This window comes from Kogia breviceps, chromosome X (genome assembly GCF_026419965.1).
Source record: "Kogia breviceps isolate mKogBre1 chromosome X, mKogBre1 haplotype 1, whole genome shotgun sequence".
Taxonomy (NCBI): domain Eukaryota; kingdom Metazoa; phylum Chordata; class Mammalia; order Artiodactyla; family Physeteridae; genus Kogia; species Kogia breviceps.
In genome coordinates this window covers 8722921-8745784 of record NC_081330.1, presented here as the reverse complement: position 1 = coordinate 8745784, position 22864 = coordinate 8722921, and positions in this window count along the sequence as shown.

Here is a 22864-nt window from a genome sequence, read left to right as displayed (position 1 = left end):
CATAATAGACAAGTGGGACTACATCAAACTACAAGGGTTCTTCTAAACAGCAAAGAAAATAGAGAAGAAGGCAACCTACAGAATGAGAGAAAATATTTGCGAATCATATCTGTTAAGGGCTAATATCCAAAATATATAAGGAATTCCTACAGCTCAGTAGCAAAAAAGCACATATCTCAATTTCAAAATGGGCAAAGGTCTTAAATAGATATTTCTTCAAGGAACATGGCCATCATACATACGGCCATCAGGTATATGAAAACGTGATCAACGTCACTGAACATCAGGGAAATGCAAATCAAAACCACCATGAGATATCACCTCACACCTGTCAAGATGGCTATTTTCAAAACAACAACAAACAGGTGAAAATGTGAAGCAACCGGAACCCTTGCACATTGTTGGTGGGAATGCAAAATGGTGTGGCTGCTATGAAACACAGTATGGAGGTTCCTCAAAAATAATTTAAAATAGGTCTATCATATGATCCAGTAATCCCACTTCTAGGTTTTTATCTTAAAAGAACTGAAATCAGTATATTGAAGAGATATCTGCACTCCCATATTCACTGCAGCATTACTTACAATAGCCAAGACATGGCAACAACCTAAATTTCCATCAGCGGATGAACGGATTAAAAAAAAATGTGGCATATACGTACAATGTAATATTATCCAGCCTTTAAAAAGAAGGAAATCCTACCATATGGGGCAACATGAATGAACCTGGAGGACATTTGGCTAAATGAAATAACTCAGTCACAGGACAAATATTGAATGATTCACTTACATGAATTACCTAAAATAGTGAAACTATTGAAGCAAATAATACAACGATGATTCCAGGGGCCAGGGGGTGGAGGGAAGAGGAGTTGCTCTTCAAAGGGTATAAAATTTCAGTTATATAAGATGAATAAATTTTTGAGTTCTGCTGTACAAAATCGCACCTATAGATAACTGCTGTATTGTATGCTTACAATTTAAGGTGGTAGATCTCATGTGAAATATTCTTACTACAATAAAAAGTAATAAATCATTAAAAATAAGTCTGTAGATGAAATAAATCATGAGTGATCACTACTGAAGATGTAATTGATGATAAACTATCAAGTTTAATGTCATTTCTGAACCCACTGCATAAGACAAGTGATGAAAAATAAGAGAGAATAATTAACGGACACAGAAAACAGATGCAGAAGTTCCAAAATAGTTGAAAGGAGAATACTCAAAATTTTCATAATATATTTCTATGCAACTAGAAGATTAAATATCAACATGTTAACAATGGTCATCCCTGAAGAGTAAAAATAAAAGTGATTTTTCCCTTTTTATAAAAAAAATTAAAATACACAAAATAGAAAATTGAGATTATGGAAGGCAGGGAGTGATGAAAAATATTTTTTAAATGATTGGATTGAAAAGACTAAGTGTCTTAAAATCCACAACAGTGAACAAACATTTAAAAAGAATACCTAGGCATATTTAAGTAAAATTTTAGGACCCTAAGAAAAAGGCTTGAGGAGATAGGAAAAAAGTTACCTACAAAGGCTTTTGGTCAGTTCTTTTCTCATATTGAGCTCTTTCCAGCTCCTCTGGGTTTTTGTACTCACTGCTTCCTCGGCTTGGAATTATCTAACTTTCTCTCCTCACATGACTGATTCATTCTCATATTTTAGGTTTCAAGAGTAAATGCTACTTTTTCAGAGTGGCCCTCTTCTGACCCTGCTATTTAAACAGGCTGTCTGCTTTTCTTTGTTATTAGCACCTGACTGATTTCCTTCTAATAGTTCTAAAACTTGTGATTATTTCATTTTGCTTATTGATTTTCATGTCTGTTGTATTAGAATATAAACTCCATGAAGACAGGGTATAATGATGTTGTTCATAGCATGGTTTCTGGCACAGAGCAGGTGTTTTTCTGTATTTGTAGATTCGATGAGAAAAGAAGAATCAGATGGATCTCAGACTTCTTTGGCTATTTCATCAGAGCAATATCTTTCTCTCCTTCATTCAACAAATATTTAATGAGGTCCTACTGTAGACCAGGTACTCTGCTTGATGCTGGTAACACCAGCATATGCTGTCTTCCGCCTTGCAACTCAATGGGATGTCACTTTACTGTAAGCGACCCTTGAGCCTACGTGACACCTACTCTGAACATTTTGGTTAGTGTTTGCTTTTGTGGGAGCTTTAACTTTTTATAGTTACAAGTGAATATATCCCATTTGTTTAATTTTCTTTCCAAATTACTTGAAAATTGTTTAGATGAAAGTGTTTAAAAGAAACATGAGATGGGATTGACATATACACACTTAATATGTATAAAATAGATAACTAATAAGAACCTGCTGTATAAAAATAAATAAATTTTAAAAAAGAAACATGCGATGTGAAATTTGAATCCATGCCACCTGGAAGAATATTATTATTACATATAAGCTAAGGGGTCTGAACCTGCTTCGTGAGTATTCTTACAGGAGAAAATGTCTCATTCTGTGTAGTGCTGCATGATTCCTAGGTCATTAAATCCAAGTCATTTTACCCTGCAGCCATCATGATATAAAAGTGAATGCCCAAGTTTTGCATTTTGGATGCAGCTTTGGCCCTGGACTGCTTGTGACTTACTTTTGTAAAAAAATTTTGTTTTATATTAGAGTGTAGTTGATTGAAATGTTGTGTAAGTTTCAGGTATACAGCAAAGTGATGCAGTTTTGCATATACATGTATCTATTCTTTTACAAATTCTTTTCCCATTTATGTTGTTACAGGATATTGAGCAGAGTTCCCTGTGCTATACAGTAGGTCCTTGTTGGCTATCTATTTTAAATAAGTGTGTTTAGGCCAATCTCAAACTCCCAATTTTTCCCTCCCACCTTTCCCCTTTGGTAACCATAAGTTTGTTTTCTATGTCTGTGAGTCTGTTTCTGTTTTGTAAATAAGTTCATTTGTATCAATTTTTTTTAAGATTACACATATAAGTGATATCATGATATTTGTCTTTCTCTGACTTACTTCACTTAGTATGATAATCTCCAGGTCCATCCATGTTGCTGCAAATGGCATTATTTCATCCTTTTCAGTGGCTGAGTAATATTCCATTGTATATTTTGTACCACATATTCTTTATCCTCTCATCTGTTTTTGGACATTTAGGTTGCTTCCATGTCCTGGCTATTGTAAATAGTGCTGCAGTGAACAGTGGGGTGCGTGTATCTTTTCAAATTGTGGTTTTCTCCAGATATATGCCCAGTAGTGGGATTGCTGGGTCGTATGGTTGTTCTATTTTTAGTTTGTTAAGGAATCTCCATACTGTTCTCCATAGTGGCTGTATCAATTTACATTCCCACCAACAGTGCAAGAGGGTTTCCTTTTCTCCACACTCTCTCCAGCATTTACTGTTTGTAGATTTTTTTGATGATGGCCATTCTGACTGGTGTGAGGTGATACTTCATTGTAGTTTTGATTTGCATTTCTCTAATAATGAGTGATGTTGAGCATCCTTTCATGTGTTTGTTGGCAATCTGTATATCTTCTTTGGAGAAATGTCTAATTAGGTCTTCTGCCCATTTTTGGATTGGGTTGTTTGTTGTTTTGATATTGAGCTGTATGAACTGTTTGTAAATTTTGGAGATTAATCCCTTGTCAGTCACATCGTTTGCAAATATTTTCTCCCATGCTTGTCATTTACTCTTGATCCTACTTTCTTTTGACCTGATATTTTTCCTGTGTACATACTCATTTGGCAATCCTTCTGCAACCTTCTATTAGGGGTATTCATCACTATTTCTCTGACCATAACCTTTGTCTGATGTCTTCTGTACTATCTACAGGCCTCTGTGTGTGTTTGATCTTTGTATGTTTGGGTTTGCCCCAGCCATACAAATATAAACCACAGTCAAAAGTTTATTGAATATTGGAAGTCGCTTAAATATTAAAAAGCCTAGCACACTGGTGAGGGGAGAGTTGGGGGGTGAAGGGCAATTTGGCACCACCCTTCTTGACCCACTCTGTGGGTGGCATTCACTTGTGTGTAACACCTAGCCTGGCCAGCTGGCCAAGAGGAAATAATATGAGGTAGAGACAGCTTTCACTGCCTACAAAAAGGACCTTGATTTTTATTGTCACTTCAAAATAGGCTTCAAAACGTGGCAGCAGGCTTTGACAGGTCAAAATGTTGGCCAGACAAATGGCTATTACATGAATCCTGGTTTTCTTTTTCTTAATTTAATTATTTTTTATACAGCAGGTTCTTATTAGTTATCTATTTTATACATATTATACAATCCCAATCTCCTAGTTCATCCCCCCTGCCCCCCGCACTTTCCCCCCTTCGTGTCCATACGTTTGTTCTCTACATGTGTCTCTATTTCTGCCTTGCAAACCAGTTCATCTGTACCATTTCTCTACATCTCACATACACACGTTAATATACGATATTTGTTTTTCTCATTCTGACTTACTTCACTCTGTATGACAGTCTCTAGATCCATCCACGTCTCTACAAATGGCCCAGTTTAGTTCCTTTTTATGGCTGAGTAATATTCCATTGTTTATATGTACCACATCTTCTTTATCCATTCATCTGTCGATGGAAATGCATGTCTTTCAAAGGGAAGCTCAAAACCTTATGTTGAATCCAGTTGTTACAGGTGAGTAGTTAAAATGGATAGAAGAAAGCCGTGATGTCATCTGTTCTGTGCAGTTAGGACCCCATCATATTTCTGTATGTCGTCTTTGGATGAATCCTTGTTTTCCATTACATGAATCCTGGTTTTCACTCAACTGAACAATTCCAAAAAATACCCAGCCCCCAATTCTCACTCTCCATCCAAGATGCTCCCTTCTCCAGCTTGCCATTCTTGCTTCTGAGGATCGAAACTTGTGAGTCATCTTTGGCTTTTTTCTCAGTTTTCCCTTCCCACACTCCATTAATCACCCAGTCCTGTCAGTTCTTTATAGTCTCTGTCTTAGAACATGTCTGATACTGTTGCCACTTCTCCAGCCTCAGCCCTCTTCACACTGGTTCTCCCTGCTTCATGGCTCTGCTCATTCCACCTGGCATTTGCTTGCCAAATTAATTATAATCTGTCCATTTAAGCATCCATTACTCTGCTCAAGAATCTACAACGCCGCCTTTTGTTTAAATTAATTTTATTTATTTATTTTTTGACTGCATTGGGTCTTTGTCTCTGCGTGCAGGCTTTCTATAGTTGTGGTGAGTGGGGGCTACTCTTTGTTGTGGTGTGCGGGCTTCTCATTGTGATGGCTTCTCTTGTTGCGGAGCACGGGCTCCAGGCACGTGGGCTTCAGTAGTTGTGGCACACGGGCTCAGTAGTTGCGGCTCGTGGGCTCTAGAGCGCAGGCTCAGTAGTTGTGGTGTACGGGCTTAGTTGCTCTGTGGCATGTGGGATCTTCCCAGACCAGGGCTCCAACCCGTGTCCCCTGCATTGGCAGGCAGATTCTTAACCGCTGGGCCACCAGGGAAGCCCCCTACAAAGCATTCTTTGTTTATTATTCCAAATATTCATGCAGCCAGGCCTTCAAGGATTTCTCAAAACTGGCTCCATCTTACCTGTATTTTAACCTACTATAACAAAATATTATAGAGTCTAAGAATCAAATGGACTTGGTCCAAATAACTTCCACCATTTATTAGATGTATGAACTTGGGAAATTTGCTGAACCTGTGAATGTCTTGGTTTACTCATTTGAAAAATTAGGATAAAAACAATTATAGGGACTTCCCTGGTGGCACAGTGGTTGAGAATCTGCCTGCCAATGCAGGGGACAGAGGTTTGATCCCTGGTCTGGGAAGATCCCACATGCTGCAGAGAAACTAAGCCCATGCGCCACAACTATTGAGCTCACGTGCTGCAACTACTGAAGCCCGTGCGCCTAGAGCCCGTGCTCCACAACAAGAGAAGCCAGCGTAACGAGAAGCCTGCGCACCACAACGAAGAGTAGCCCCCATTCACCGCAATAAGAGAAAGGCCGCACGCCACAACTAAAGCCCAATGCAGCCAAAAATAAATAAATAAAATAAATTTATAAAAACATAATAATTATAGGACTACTGTGAGGATTAAAATAGAAGATACAAAATAGGAATCAGAACAGTTCATAGTGTATGATAAATTCTCAATAGATGATGATACTACAGTCTTCCTCAAATAAGCTATGCGTTTATGTTCATTACTTATTTGTTGGTGTCTGGTTTTATTTTGCTTTTCAAATTGTCTACTCCCTTGATATTAGTTTTCAAGGAAAAGAACATTTTCTAATTTAAGCTATGTCCCATAGCACAGGGGTCCCCAACCTCCGGGCCACGGCCCAGTAGCGGTCCTCGGCCCGTTAGGAACTGGGCCGCACAGCAGGAGGTGAGCAGCGGGTGAGCAAGTGAAGTTTCATCTGCTGCTGCCCATCGCTCGCATTACTGCCTGAACCACCACACCGCCCCCCGCCAACCCCCGGTCCGTGGAAAAATTGTCTTCCATGAAACTGGTCCCTGGAGCCAAAAAGGTTGGGGACCGCTGCCATAGCAGACTCAGATGCCTTTGGCACTCCTGGAAGGTAGTTATAGGCAATGAATAGCTGTCTGCCACTCTAGAGTTTGTCACTCTAGCATTTCTGGTTAATGAAATTGTTACATTAGACCATTTTTGACAGCATTCCCTAACATGCCAGTTCACAAAGAAAGCTAGTTACTGCCCGTGGAATATCCAGAATAATAATGACACTGATTAATTCATCTAATCAATTTCCCAACGAAATGGTGAAGCAGCATTGAAACAAAGAAATGTCCCTGAAGATCATGGTTTGGATACTCACTGAACATGATTTGCTAAACTTTAAACTATAGCCTCTGAGGAAAACCAGTTATAGCACATTCAATATTCTGGCTTAGTTTGGTAAAAGTGGGAAAATCAACATCTTGTCTGGAATGAGGACTGGACTTGAATCAGGAGGCCAGGGTTTTAGCCCAGGCTTTGGTATTATATTATGAGAATTGGTCAAGTCCCTTCCCTCTCTGATCTTCATTTTTCTCCATTGTAAAACGTTGAGATTGCACTAGAAGAAACCAAAGGCTTTTGCTAGCCCTAATATTTATTTCTCCAAATTCTGGGCAACACCAAGTTTTGGGTGCATATTTCACTTTTAATAAGGAATGTTTACTATATGGAGGGAGTAGCACTAATTGAGGTCAAGACCATGGGATTGATTCACAAATAGGCTTAGGCCTTTATAATTGCTTTTATGGTCACAAATAGGTAAAGGTCAAGGATCTAACACATTAATACCAGCCATATGACATGTCTGTAGGGGGATTTAAAGTCCTTACCTCCTTCTTTTATTTGTTATCCATTCAAAAATACTTATTAAGCACACACATCCCATTAGATATTGTGCTGCATACTGGGATAAAATGATGAACAAGACAGATTCTCACTGAATTTACAATCCACTGGGAGAGACAACAATAAAACAAAGATATAATTACAAACTCAATAAGTGAAAAAAGCAGGATCAGTGAGGGCAAACCCTTCCACATATACTCTCTCATTTGATCTTGCTCAAACCCTTGCTATGAATTATCATTCGTGTTTACCAACGAAGCAATGTGTTCTCTCTCTCTGTAGCTCAGGTCAGTAAGAGAATCCAGAAGCAGTACTATGAATGGCTTTTAATTAACCTAGAGAATAAAGAAGCTCCCAGAAAGAAAGAAAATATTTTGAAAATATTGAAAAGCATATTTAGATGCCCAGTTCCTCATCAGTCACTTGCCTTTTCTCACGTTTTCAACACTTCTACATTCCTAGGATCAGCCTGGTGGGTTCTTTATCAAAGATTGATCAAAATCCTACCCAGCTTTCTGAAATCAAGTCAAATATCTTACATCTCAGAAGCTATCCCTATAATCAGAATGCATTATTATTCCTACAGGACATAGTTTGGATGTTAATTATAGCATTTACTGCATTCTGCCTTATATTTGTTGATATCCCATAGACTCCATTATTGATCTGCAGTTCCTTGAAGGAAAGGACTACGCTTTATGCCTGGCCTGTATCCCACATAGTGTTTTGTAAATAGTAAATGTTTAGTAAAATATATGCTGACGTAAGAGTGAAGAACTGCTCCAGGTACTCTCGGGCATTTTCATATTTTGGGGAACACTGCTTTCCATTCTCACCCATAGCTACTGTTAGCTCCTGGTCCTGAATGAAAGAAAAAAAAATTGATCAGGACAATGTTTAGCTGAGAAATTAGGTAACATTATTTTGTGGTTTGAATACACAGAAAAGGACTTAGGTCAGGGAACAGGTGAAACTGACATGCGAAAGGTATCTGCCCATATACACTGTCATTCAGAAAGCGAAGTCTGGGTTCTAGAGATTCTGGGGCCCTCCTACAAGAGGAAAATAACATGAAACTTATTTATCATGCATATCTGATCTGGAGAGGAGAGAGATTATAGATAACATAGCCAATAAAACATTGGGAATTATGACTCAGGTACTTAGACACTCAGCCAAGAAGCTGACATTTGTTAAAGAGGAAATAGATGGAACCAGAGCAGAGGACTGTGCTTGCTTTAATTACATAAGAGGTATCATTTTTCTTTTTAACAGGATATTACATTTAAACATGTGACCCTGCAAGGGAAAAACAGGTCACGTTTTCCTTAATTCTTTTCTCTTTTTTCTGAACTTATGGAGACATACTTTTTGAAGGTGGGGTGTGGGGTGGCAGATGGTAGGGTGGAGCAGAGCAATATGGCAGAGAAGGAAAGAAGATGACAAGCTAAATATACTGGATTTCAGAGCCAGAAATCTGACTACTCTTACCTAACTGGAGGGAAACATCTCCTGGGATATAAGTTGGGTCAGCAACCAAGCTTAAATGAATAGTAATTAATATTAACCCTGTTGAAGTGTGTCTACATGTAAGGACATCCAGGGTTGTAAGATCATATGCTCTTAGATGCATTCTGTATACAGAAGGCACATTTCCCAAAGGCTTTCTTAGCATTCCAGGCTAGTAGACCAGATCTAGTAATATGAAGAAATATTAACACTGTGATTTAATTAAAATAAAATATCTTTCTGAGTTTCTCACCAAATACACTGGTATGGAAGCCTTGCAAGTAGCTTCCCAATGAGCCCCGTTTCTGGAGCAAATGCATATCTTCTTTTTATGTAGGACAAATGGACAATCAATTAAAAGTGATTTCTTTATGTGCATTATTATTATTTCTATGAAAGTAAGAACACTTCATTTGAATTGTACTGAATCATAATTTAACTCCCAAAGCAGGGCCTTGTACTTCCTGGAGAAATTTCTCATTCAAAGTTTACATATTAAGGCTAATTTTATACTTCACACAGACACACTTACAGAAACAACTAGACTCCTTCAAATGTTAGAAGTGACTTGGGAAATTTGAGTATTTCACAAATTATGGTCAGCCGGTCCTCTCTATTCAACATGTGAGCAGAGCAGTGTGGCAGGCTGGCCCTGCTACTTTCTGAGTTTAGGCTTCAAAGCTGTTGTGCTGGACCCCACTGTCCTTTTTTGCCCCCAGCCCCGTTTTTACTTTCTTAATTCTTGCAATGGGTTGGATTTTGTCCCTCCCAAAAGGTGTTCAAGTCCTAATCCCTAGTACCTCTGAATGTGGCCTTGTTAGGAAAGAAGATAGGGTCTTTGCAGATTGTAACCAAGTTGAAATGAAGTCATTAGAGTGGATCTTAATCCAATATGACTGTGTCCTTAAAAAAAGGGAAATTTGTGGACAGAGACAGACATGTACAGAGGGAAGATGATGTGAAGATACAGGGAGAAGACAGCCACCTACAAGGCAAGGAGGGGGACCTGAACCAGATCCCTCCCTACACCCCCCTTGGATGGAAACAACCATGAAATGATAAAGTTTTGTTGTTTAAGCCACCCAGTTCATAGGGGTGAACTTTGTTACAGCAGCCCCAGGAAGCTACAATTCTGATCATTTACTTACAGAAAAAAAAAATAGAAAACATGAAAAAGAGTGAGGTCATAGGCAAACCAAAAGTGCTTTTACATGAACCCTGAACTAGCTTGGATAAGCCTTCACGCCACTTGATTCCTTTGGAATATATAAATATATCTAAATATATATACTCATACATATATAGACACATGCATACATTCATAAATGTATATATGTATAGTTATTTCTTAGAACCTAGTGCCATATGCTATATGTGCATTATTTCCTGTACTTCTGACTATATAAGACACATATTATTATAAAGGCCATATATGACAAACCCACAGCCAGCATTGTTCTCAATGGTGAAAAACTGAAACCATTTCCACTAAGATCAGGAACAAGACAAGGTTGCCCACTCTCACCACTCTTATTCAACCTAGTTTTGGAAGTTCTAGCGACAGCAATCGGAGAAAATAAAGAACTAAAAGGAATCCAAATAGGAAAAGAAGAAGTAAAGCTGTCACTGTTTGCAGATGACATGATACTATACATAGAGAATCCTAAGGATGCTACCAGAAAACTACTAGAACTAATCAATGAATTTGGTAAAGTAGCAGGATACAAAATTAATGCACAGAAATCTCTGGCATTCTTATACACTAATGATGAAAAATCTGAGAATGAAATTAAGAAAACACTCCCATTTACCATTGCAACAAAAAGAATAAAATATCTAGGAATAAACCTACCTAAGGAGACAAAAGACTTGTATGCAGAAAACTATAAGACACTGATGAAAGAAATTAAAGATGATACAAATAGGTGGAGAAATATACCATGTTCTTGGATTGGAAGAATCAACATAGTGAAAATGACTCTATTACCCAAAGCAATCTACAGATTCAATGCAATCCCCATCAAATTACCACTGGCATTTTTTACAGAACTAGAATAAAGAATTTCACAATTTGTATGGAAACACAAAAGACCCCGAATAGCCAAAGCAATCTTGAGAACGAGAAATGGAGCTGGAGGAATCAGGCTCCCTGACTTCAGACTCTACTACAAGGCCACAGTAATCAAGACAGTATGGTACTGGCACAAAAACAGAAATATAGATCAATGGAACAGGATAGAAAGCCCAGAGATAAACCCACACACATATGGTCACCTTATCTTTGATAAAGGAGGGAAGGAAACACAGTGGAGAAAAGACAGCCTCTTCAATAATTGGTGCTGGGAAAACTGGACAGCTACCTGTAGAAGTATGAAATTAGAACACTCCCTAACACCATACACAAAAATAAACTCAAAATGGGTTAAAGACCTAAATGTAAGGCCAGACACTATCAAACTCTTAGAGGAAAACATAGGCAGAACACTCTATGACATCAATCACAGCAAGATCCTTTTTGACCCATCTCCTAGAGAAATGGAAATAAAAACAAAAATAAACAAATGGGATCTAATGAAACTTAAAAGCTTTTGCACAGCAAAGGATACCATAAACAAGACCAAAAGACAACGCTCAGAATGGGAGAAAATATTTGCAAATGAAGCAACTGACAAAGGATTAATATCCAAAATTTATAAGCAACTCATGCAGCTCAATAACAAAAAAAAAACCCAATCCAAAAATGGGCAGAAGAACTAAATAGACATTTCTCCAAAGAAGATATACAGATTGCTAACAATCACATGAAAGAATGCTCAACATCATTAATCATTAGAGAAATGCAAATCAAAACTACAAGGAGATATCATCTCACACCGGCCAGATTGGCCATCATCAAAAACTCTAGAAACAATAAATGCTGGAGAGGGTGTGGAGAAAAGGGAACACTCTTGCACTGCTGGTGGCAATGTAAATTGATACAGCCACTATGGAGAACAGTATGGAGGTTCCTTAAAAATCTACAAATAGAACTACCATATGACCCAGCAATCCCACTACTGGGCATATACCCTGAGAAAACCATAATTCAAAAAGAGTCATGTACCAAAATGTTTATTGCAGCTCTATTTACGATAGCCAGGACATGGAAGCAACCTAAGTGTCTATCAACAGATGAATGGATAAGGAAGATGTGGCACATATATACAATGGAATATGACTCAGCCATAAAAAGAAATGAAACTGAGTTATTTGTAATGAGGTGGATAGACCTGGAATCTGTCATACAGAGTGAAGTAAGTCAGAAGGATAAAAACAAATACCGTATGCTAACACATATATATGGAATCTAAAAAAAAAAAAAAAAAGTCATGAAGAGATTAGTGGTAGGATGGGAATAAAACACAGACCTACTAGAGCATGGACTTGAGGATATGGGGAGGGGGAAGGGTAAGCTGTGACGATGTGAGAGAGTGGCAGGGACATATACACACTACCAAATGTAAATTAGATAGCTAGTGGGAAGCTGCAGCATAGCACAGGGAGTTCACCTCTGTGCTTTGTGACCACCTAGAGGGGTGGGATAGGGAGGGTGGGAGGGAGGGTGACACAAGAGGGAAGAGTTATGGGAACATATGTATATGTATGACTGATTCACTTTGTTGTAGGGGAGAACCTAACACACTATTGTAAAACAGTTATACTCAAATAAAGATTTTAAAAAAAGACACATATTACATTATTGTATTTTACAGATGAAGGAATCGATGATCAGAAAGATTTAGTAATGTGTCTACACAGAAAACAGATGAGAGAGTTATGATTTAAACTCCGTTTAGTCTGACTCCATTGTCTGGGTCCCTAAATCACCAGGTTACTTTAACTTGAAGAGAGAGAAGAAAGTTTCTCAATAAGCAACGCAGCTAGAGGGTGAAATTAAAGTCTTGTCCATGAGAAAACAATGATCTTATGGATAGTATTAATCAACTTTGGTTTTGCCCCTCTTACTTCAACATTTCTTAGTGAAGCATAAATAAAAACCCCATTGCTTTTGACACGGGATAAAATATCATATCAACCAAACCCTGGCCCAGTGCAACTCTGCATACTCAACCATCCTAGATATTGTGCCTAGAAAAGGCACGCAACTGAAGAATCCAGCAGAGTTAAAAAGCTGTGCCCAGGCAACGAGTGAGCCCAAAGTAGTTTCCCGGCTCTCTCACTGTGTCTTTCCAAGTAGACTCCCAGAATACAACATAACTCAAATTTATGCTCCAAAATCAAAAGCAATTTTGATTTGCATGATAATCACTGTGTGTTATGGTTTTACATGCCAGCTTTCTTCACATCCACTCAGTTTTTGGTTAAAATACATTGTAAGAATTCCTGACATATTTTACTATACATTGTATACTACATTTGAAAATAATGAGAACTGCTCTCAACAGTAGTATGTTTTTTTCATAGCAAGGGTAAAGATCTAAAAGCCAATATATATCTCAATTTTTGTGAATGAATGAACTCCCAGGAAGGATACAGAAATACCCTTACCAAGGTGTCTATCTCTCTGATATATTTATAATACTGTTATACACACTACATATGTACATAACTATATCCACATCTCTTAACATATCTGTCTCCACTAATATATATTTGAAGTGTAGATTACTTATGCCATTTTAAAATGTGTTGCTATATATAACTCACTGCCATCTGTTCCTCTGATTTCTCTTTCATATTCTAAAACTTCTCAGCAAATCAGGAAAATCTGCAGGGGTTCCTGAAGTCCTATATGCGATAAATTATAGATAGCATTTACAGAGAGGAGGACCCCAAACAGAGCTCTGGACTAAGAAGAAGAGCATGAGGAAATTCTTGGTGGCCCATGGATTATTATTCACTTGACTTTAGACAAATTATTTGGCCCTCTGAACCTCAGTTTACTCATGTTTAAAATGAAAATAATTAACTTCACAGTCCTGCAAATCAGGCAAATTTTATCAAAGGTGACAATGATGAGAAAGGTTTAAACTTTCAAAGTGCTAAATAATTGCAAGTTATCATTATTAACATTATATTATCAGTATAAAAAAATAAGAGCAAGTTCAGAATAATTAGAAAAGAGTTCAACCTTTTTCCAGGGATTCTTTCAAAAGTAAGAGATGGTCAAGTGGCTGTTTCTCAATGCCTAGGAATACACTTCAGTTCACCAAATATTTGCTGAGAATATACTATCAATTCATGCATTCAGTACCTATTCTAGTCCAGACATTGGTCTAGGTGCTGAGGATAGAGCAGTGAACAAATCAAAGATCCTTGCTCTCATGTAGTACCTGGGCAGGTAGGGTGGGGTTGAGGGAAACAGACAATAAACAACATAAATAATGGATAAAGTTAACCGTATTTCATTTCATCTAAGATGCCATTGGTTGTAAGGCATACCACTCTTTTATATACCACTAAAAAAGAAACAAAAAATCATTGGTAAGTAAATATGAAAGGCCATTGTTTGCACAATGCATTACAGTTTCAGAGATGGTAAAATGTGAAAAAAGCATTGCATCTTGGAATCGATGACCTATAGTAAAAAATCAGGTCATATAAATTGCACCAATGTTTACTTAGGTCAGTCTCCCAAGGCAATAGAAATAAAAGCAAAAATAAACAAATGGGACCTAATCAAACTTACAAGCTTTTGTACAGCAAAGGAAAGCATAAAAAAATGAAAGACTGCCTACGGACTGGGAGAAAATATTTGCAAATGATGCAACTGACAAGGGCTTAATTTCCAAAATATACAAGCAGCTCATGCAGCTCAATATATAAAAAAAAAAACCCAATCGAAAAATGGGCAGAAGACCTAAATAGACATCACTAAATAGACATCACTCCAAAGAAGACATACAGATGGCCAACAGGCACATGAAAAGATGTTCCACATCACTAATTATTAGAGAAATGCAAATCAAAACTACAATGAGGTATCACCTCACACCGGTCAGAATGGCCATCATTGAAAAGTCTACAAATAACAAATGCTGGAGAGGGTGTGGAGTCCTGCACTGCTGGTGTGAATGTAAGTTGGTGCAGCCACTATGGAAAACAGTATGGAGGTTCCTCAAAAAACTAAAAATTGAGTTGCCATATGATCCAGCAATCCCACTCCTGGGCATATATCCAGACAAAACTACAATTCAAAAAGATACATGCACCCCTATGTTCATAGCAGCACTATTCACAGTAGCCAAGACATGGAAACAATCTAATGCCCATCGATGGATGAATGGATAAAGAAGATGTGGTACATATATACCATGGAATACTACTCAGCCATAAAAAAGAATGAAATAATATCATTTGCAGTAACATGGATGGACTTAGAGATGATCATACTAAGTGAAGTAAGTCAGAAAGAGAAAGACAAATACCCCATGATATCACTTATATGTGGAATCTAAAATATAACACAAATGATACTACAAAACAGAAACAGACTCACAGACATAGAGAATAGTCTTGTGGTTCCCAGGGGTTGGGGGAGGGAGGGATTGAAAGTTTGGGGTTAGAAGATGGAAACTATTATATATAGAATGGACAAACAACAAGGTCCTACTGTACAGCACAGGGAACTATGTTCAATATCCTGTGATAAACCATAATGGAAAAGAATATGAAAAATATATATATAACTGAATCACTTTGCTGTACAGCAGAAATGGATACAAGACTGTAAATCAACTACACTTCAATGAAAAAAATCAGTAGGTCATAAGTAATAGGAAAAGAAAGCAGTACGGGAAAAGCAGAGTCAAGGGAATGTGGTAATGTTGCAGCATTAAATAGGTTGGTTAGTGTATTAGTTGCCCAGGGAAAGCTAATTACCACAAACCAGTGGCTTCAAATCACAGAAATATTTATTCTCTTACAGTTCTGGAGGCAAGAAGTCCATAATCAAGGTGTCAGCAGGGCTATGCTCCTTCTGCAGGCTGTAGGAAAGGCTCTTTCCTTGCTTCTTCTAGCTTCTGGTGGCTTCCAGCAAACCTTGGTGTTCCTGGCTTGTGGCAGCATCACTTCAATCTCTGCCTCCATCTTCACATGGCCTTCTCCTCTGTGGACATCTGTGCATCCTCTCCTCTTCTTAGAAGGACACTGGTTACTGGAGTTAGGGTCCACAGCCATCCAGTATGGTTTCATCTTAATTATATCAGCAAAGACACTAGTTCTAAATAAGGTCACATTCTGAGCTTCTGGGTGGACATGAATTTGGGGGGGAAAGGGGACACTATTCAATCCCCTACAACTAGTGTTAAGAGAATGGATCTAATAAATAGACAAAAGTAAAGTTAAGAGAGGTGCAAAAGAGCTCTAGTGGTGTTCACGTCTTAAGTACCAAGTGTTGGTCAGGCATATAGCAGCATCCCTACCCTCTCCAAGGACTGGTTGTCTGATCCTCTTAAATTTTGGAGTCAACAAATTCTTCTTTTTACTGAAGCCAGTTTGAATTCAATTTCAATCACTTGAACCCAAAGCATTTTGATATCAAAGAACTTACAGTAGTTCTCTGTGAGTGGAGTATAAAGTATGGGGCAGGAAATGGCAATGATGCTGGAAAGGTAATAAGCAGAGGTCAATTGATGAAGAGTCTTGTGTGCCATGTTAAGAAGCTTAGACTTTATCTTTTGGACAACAGGGGATCATTAAAGGATTTTAGGCAGGAGGTCCGGAGTGACAGGATCGGAGTTGCACTTTAGAAATAGCACGCTGGGGTATCCCTGGTGGTGCAGTGGATAAGAATCCACCTACCAATGCAGGGGACATGGGTTCGAGCCCTGATCCAGGAAGATCCCACATGCCGCAGAGCAACTAAGCCCGTGCACCACAACTACTGAGCCTGCGCTCTAGAGCCCACAAGCCACAACTACTGAGCCCACGCACATAGAGCCTGTGCTCTGCAACAAGAGAAGCCACCACAGTGAGAAGACAGTGCACCGCAATGAAGAGTAGCCCCCGCTCGCCACAACTAGAGAAAGAGAAAGCCCGCGTGCAACAACAAAGACCCATCACAGCCAAAAATAAATAAATTAATTTTTTTAAAAAAGAAAGAGCACACTGGCTTTTGGATAAAGAATAGATTGAGTGTTGACAGAAGACAAGAGTGCTTTCGACAGATGCTACGTATTATCCATCCTTCCCAAGAACTAGAGTTCTATCAAAGAGTCCTGCTTCCAGACTTTATTTGCTGCTAACCTCTAGGTCTTGCTGGAAAACCACACTTCTTAAGATATCGACCTTTTTTGGCCTACAACAATGCTAAAGTTTTGCCAATAATATTGTCTCTTGACCTGCTACTTAACCTTGGTCTTTCTTCTAGCAATTGATTTAGAAGCTACTGTCCCGAATCCATTTCTAGCCCCAAGGATATATTTAATTTCTCTTTCCAACTGTCTAGTCCCACCGCTTATATACACCAAAAGAAATTTTATCTCATGCATTAACTAAATCATGCTCAAATTTGTCCTTGTTATGCTTTCCTCATCTGGATGGAGAGTTTTGGGTTTAGTTTTTTTCTTTATCACTGCCAAGACCTCAGTAGCTTTCTTAACATAAGGTAAATATTATCCCCTGGAAATTATGTCACTGAACATTTTATTTACCTTTTATCTGAAACCTTTGGCATACTATGCAAATGATCACTGATATTTCAGTTGAAAGCATTACATAGTCTCAAAAGAAAAATGTTTTATGGAAGAACATTTCTCTTATGTCAAGTAGCTTGTAATTCATAGTCTTTGCACAACTAATCAATGGAGCTAAATTTTTATAAATAAAAAATGAAAGAATAATAAAGATAATATAATTTGAAAAATCTTTACTGAGCACAAAGTATGCTCCAATTATGGGGGTAGGTCATGAGGATACAGAACTTAGTATGACATAGAACCTACTCTTTTAATGCTCATCTATAATAAGGAAGAACAATGTGTAACTATAATGGAGCTTTCATGGAGGTATATACACATTTAACACACTATAAGAAAAAAAGATAAGGTTGCAGTTAATTCTGCTTGGGAGCTTAAAGGTATAGCCGTTTGAACTGGGTCTTGCAATACGAAGAGAAGATTTCTTAGGTAGCTGGTGAGTTTACCATAAACTACACCGAATACGTGGAGCTAAAAGTCCAGTGTAATGGATAATATTTAATGTGCGTAAACCCTGGTCTACAAGAGAGTCAATATTTCCTTAGCTTTTAAAATGAATTTTGACTTGAAGCCTTTGACCTGTTGCACAGGTGGGAATTTCAACTAAAGTCACTTTTGAGGATCCTTCCCCAGGGCAGCACCAAACTATATAGGGAACTCTGCAGCCACACAGCCTTGGGACGTAAACTCTGGTCATCAGTCATTGATCAGGAAGCACATTCACATTGTTCCAGGGCATGTGTTCCTTTCAAGTGCGCTGACTCTGCTGCTTACATGTTATGGTTGGGGCAAAGGATCAATAACTAACAAACATCAGAACCCTAGAGCTACTTCTCTTTAAAACCTTGCCTTCTCCCTAAGGCACAGTCACGAAACAGAGTCCCAGGCTCATCATTCATGAGACCCGAAGACCTCTTTTTCCTTTTCATTTCAGGGGAATTTCTCTTTAGTCAGAGGGAAATGGCTCCCCCAGAAGCACTCTTTTTCTCTACTCTCCCTATTAGACGCATGGCATACTCTCCTCAATAGGCTTATTAATCTTTAGGGAAACAAAAGCCAAAGGAAATTTTCTGGACAGTTACTTCTATTTTGTGTTCAACCATATTCCTCCCCTGGGGCAAAAAAGCAGAATTTGATATCTGTTGGAATAAAAACAAAGCAAAGGAGAAAACAAAGGGAGGCACAGTGGCTAAGAATCTGCCTGCCAATGCAGGGAACATGGGTTTGAGCCCTGGTCCGGGAAGATCCCACATGCCATGGAGCAAGTAAGCCTGTGTGCCACAACTACTGAGCCCACGTTCTAGAGCCCAAGAGCCACAACTGCTGAAGCCCACGCACCTAGAGCCCATGCTCCGCAACAAGAGAAGCCACCACAACAAGAGAAGCCACCACAAAGAGAAGCCTACGCTCAGCTACGAAGACCCAAAGCAGCCAAAAATAAAAAAAAGAAAATAAAGGGAGAAAAACATCTAATTTTATTTAAAAAATTTCCACCACGCTGAAGAGTGTCATTTATTTTATAGACAAGAGAGAGTCAATCACAACATTACGAACAAACAAGTAACATTAAAACAAATTTCTTCAGGAAAGGTGATACGACAATTGTTTGTAGAACGAGGAGCTAAGAGATTGGAGTTAAAATGATACAAGTCACATGAGTCCACAAAGTGAGAAGATAAACGACTTGGAGATGAAGGGTGGTTCTGAGGCTGGAAGATAGATAAAGGTGTAAAGCATAGAATTTTGCTTGATGTTATATCCTGATTCCAAAGAAAGATGGTGACTTGAGCAGAGGGTTTAACAACTGTTCTGTCCATTCCTCACCACACATTTTCTGTTTATATCTCAAATAATTAGGTGAAATTCATCAATTCACTTAACAAATATTTACTGAGCTCCTACCATAGGCCAAGCATTGTGTTTGGCAAAAGGAGTATTAAAGTGGGAAAACACATCTGTGAACTTGAGAAAAGAAATGTGTGGTTTACAAGCAATTTCTGCTAAGAGACTTGCAGATGGCCCTTGATTGAAGAAGAACTGAAAATCAAACTTTCTTCCTCAGAAGGTGGTTTGTGTCACAGGAAGTAGGCAGAGAAGGTACTGACAGAATCTACTACTACTACCTAATTTAGAGAATTGAAGGATGGAGTCAGGGTTGGCCATGAGACAGAAGATAGGCAACTCCCTTTGAGATTTCATTGCTGCTTTGGATCATCAGCATTTGGAAGAAGCAGTATACATCAGTCCAAATAGAACTCCAGCAGGCAAGAAGGGCTGCTCTTAAAATTGCTCTACCTGAGAACTGAGTTAAAGATGGAATATACTGGGAATGAATAACAGATATCCAGCATAGAAATGGCTTTAAGTTTCTGAAGAAGTGAAACAAAGAACTAAATATAAGAGCTAAAACTATAAAACCCTTGGAATAAAACACAGGAGTAAATCTTCATATCCTTAGGTTAGGCACTAATTTCTTAGATATAACACCAAAAGTGAAAGTAACAGAAGAAAAACTAAATAAATTTGACTTCATCGGAATAAAAACCAATACTAAAAACCTGTGTCCTTCAAAGTATACCACAAAGAAAATGAATAGACAACTCACAGAATGGGAGAAAATATTTTCAACTCATAATCTCTGAAAAGATACTCATATTCAGAAAATATAAATAACTCTTACAATGCAACAACAAAGACAAATATTCTAATTACAAAATAGGTGATGTATCTGCAAACATTACTTCAAAGAAGAAACACTAATGACTAATAAGCTTATGAAAAGATGCTGAAAATCTTTAGCCATTAGAGAAATGAAAATCAATACCACAATGAGATACCACTTCACACCAACTAGAATGGTTATAACAAAAAACAGACAATAACAAGTGTTGGCTAGTAGTAAAGTAATTGGAACCTTCATACATTTCTGGTGGCTCTGTAAAATAGCCACCTTCTTTAGAAAAAGTTTGGCAGTTCCTCAAAATGTTAAACAGAGCTACTATGTGACCAAGAAATTCCACTCCCAGATAAATACCCAAGAGAAATTAAAGTATATGTCCATATAAAAGTGTCCACAAATATTCTTAGCAGCACTCTTAATAATAGCCAAAAAAGGAAACAACCCAAATGTCCATCATCTAGTGAATGGATACATAAAATATATTACAGCCATACAATGGAATATTATTTGGCAGTAAAAGGAAGGACTGAAATACTGATACATTATCTAGCACTGATGACCCTTGAAAAAAATTCCAGGAAGTGAAAGCAGTCAGTAATAAAAGGAAACATATTGTATGACTTCATTTGTATGGAAAGTCCAGATTAGACAAATCTATAGAAATAAAGTAGATTAGGGGTTGCCAGGGCCTGAGGAGAGGGTAGAAGGTTAATAGTGGTGAATGCTAATGAATATGGAGCAGTGATGAAATCTCCTAAAAATGATTGTGATCATGGTTGCACAACTCTGTGAACATATTAAAAATCATTGATTTGTACATTTTAAGTGGGTGAATTTATAATTTAATAAACCTATCTAAAAAGGAGAAAAGATGCCAACTCTCAGCCCTACCATCCAGTACTATTCTGTAGGTTTTAGCCAATGCTAGAATTAAGCATTGTGATTCCAGAAAGGAAGACACTTTCATCAAATGAATAATTATCAAGTGGATACTTCTACAGAGTAAAACTATTATTTAATTACACAAAACTCAAATAATTTTCTTCAAACCATCTATTACCACTAAAAATAGATAAATAAGCAAACAAAATGGCACCAAGATTCCTAAACTGGAATATGGCATTCCCCAGGACAGGAAATCTTAACTTTGCTAAGATAGAAATTATTTCCAAAACCATAAACTGTTAACTGAAATCCAATCAAAATTCTAATGATATTTATTTGGTTCTTAACAGAATTGTTCTACAGGTCATATGAGATTAGAAGTAATTTTCAATATTTTCTTATAATGCATTTCATATTAATTTCTAAAATAAGCATTTTTGTGTAATGGAGGAATTTTAAATGTTAAAATATGTTAACATATGTTTAATTAAAATGCTAGAAGGAGAAGGTAAAGAGAATAGTATGTAAGCATTACCTGAACTATTTGAAAGAGATCAGGTCCTTAGATTTTCCAAAAGTCAAGAAAGACATTAATCTACATATGCAAATAACCCAAGGAGCCCAAAGCAAAATAATTTATATAAGAATGCACTTAAATACATCTTAGAAAACCAAAAACTGAAAAGAAAAAATAAAGGCAAACAGAATACATTTAAAGTAACCAAAGATAAAAGGAGATAAACCTTGAAAGAACCAAAAATTAGACTAAGACTAGAAAAATGGAAACCAGCCAACCTGTAATAGTTTACTCAGCAAAAATATTCTTCAAAGAATAAAGATGAAATTAAAACATTTTTTGTACAAACAAAACTGATAGAATTCAACAGTAGACACGTGTGTGTATATATATATATATATATATATATATATATACACACACACATATATAGAACATGTATATAAAATAAATGTATAGTACATATACACACACAAACACACATATATATGGAAAGGTTATTCTTCAGGCAGAAGGGAAATGATTCCGATATAAAGCTGGAGCTGAAGGTGGGGATAAAGAGGAATAAAAAATATGTGAGTACATGTCAATGGATGCTAAATTCATTAATCAATAATAAAAATTCCTCATGGCATACTGAATAGCAAATAAATTGGGAGTGGGTAAAAGATTTTTAAATGGTCTGTTTTTAATACCCTCCTCCTCTTCCAAGGTCCTAGATGTAGATAAGGTATCAATAAACATTAAAAAAAACTGATAAATCAAATATACATCAAGATGTTGTAAAGTCTATGGTAATCAACGAAAGAGCTTTGTAAATTATATATATATATATATAATATGACTTCCAAACTGACAAGGAAAGAAAAAGAAAATATATTTTTAAAATACTTGATCCATTTAAAATAAATAGCAAAGCCAGTAGAAAAGAAGATTAAGAGCAGGGAGGACAAATATAAATAACAGTATAAGATGGTAGATATATATCATCAGTAAAATATCAGTAATTACACTAAAAATATATTAACTAATAGGGTTTTTTACAGCAGTTTTAGGTTTACAGAAAAATGAGAAGTGCAGAGTGCCCATATACCCCTTCACTCCCCCTCCCACACTTCCTCCTATTATTGACATGCATTCAGGTGATACATTTGTTACAACTGATGAGCCAATATTGATAAATCATTATTAACTAAAGTCCATAGTTTACATTAGGGATC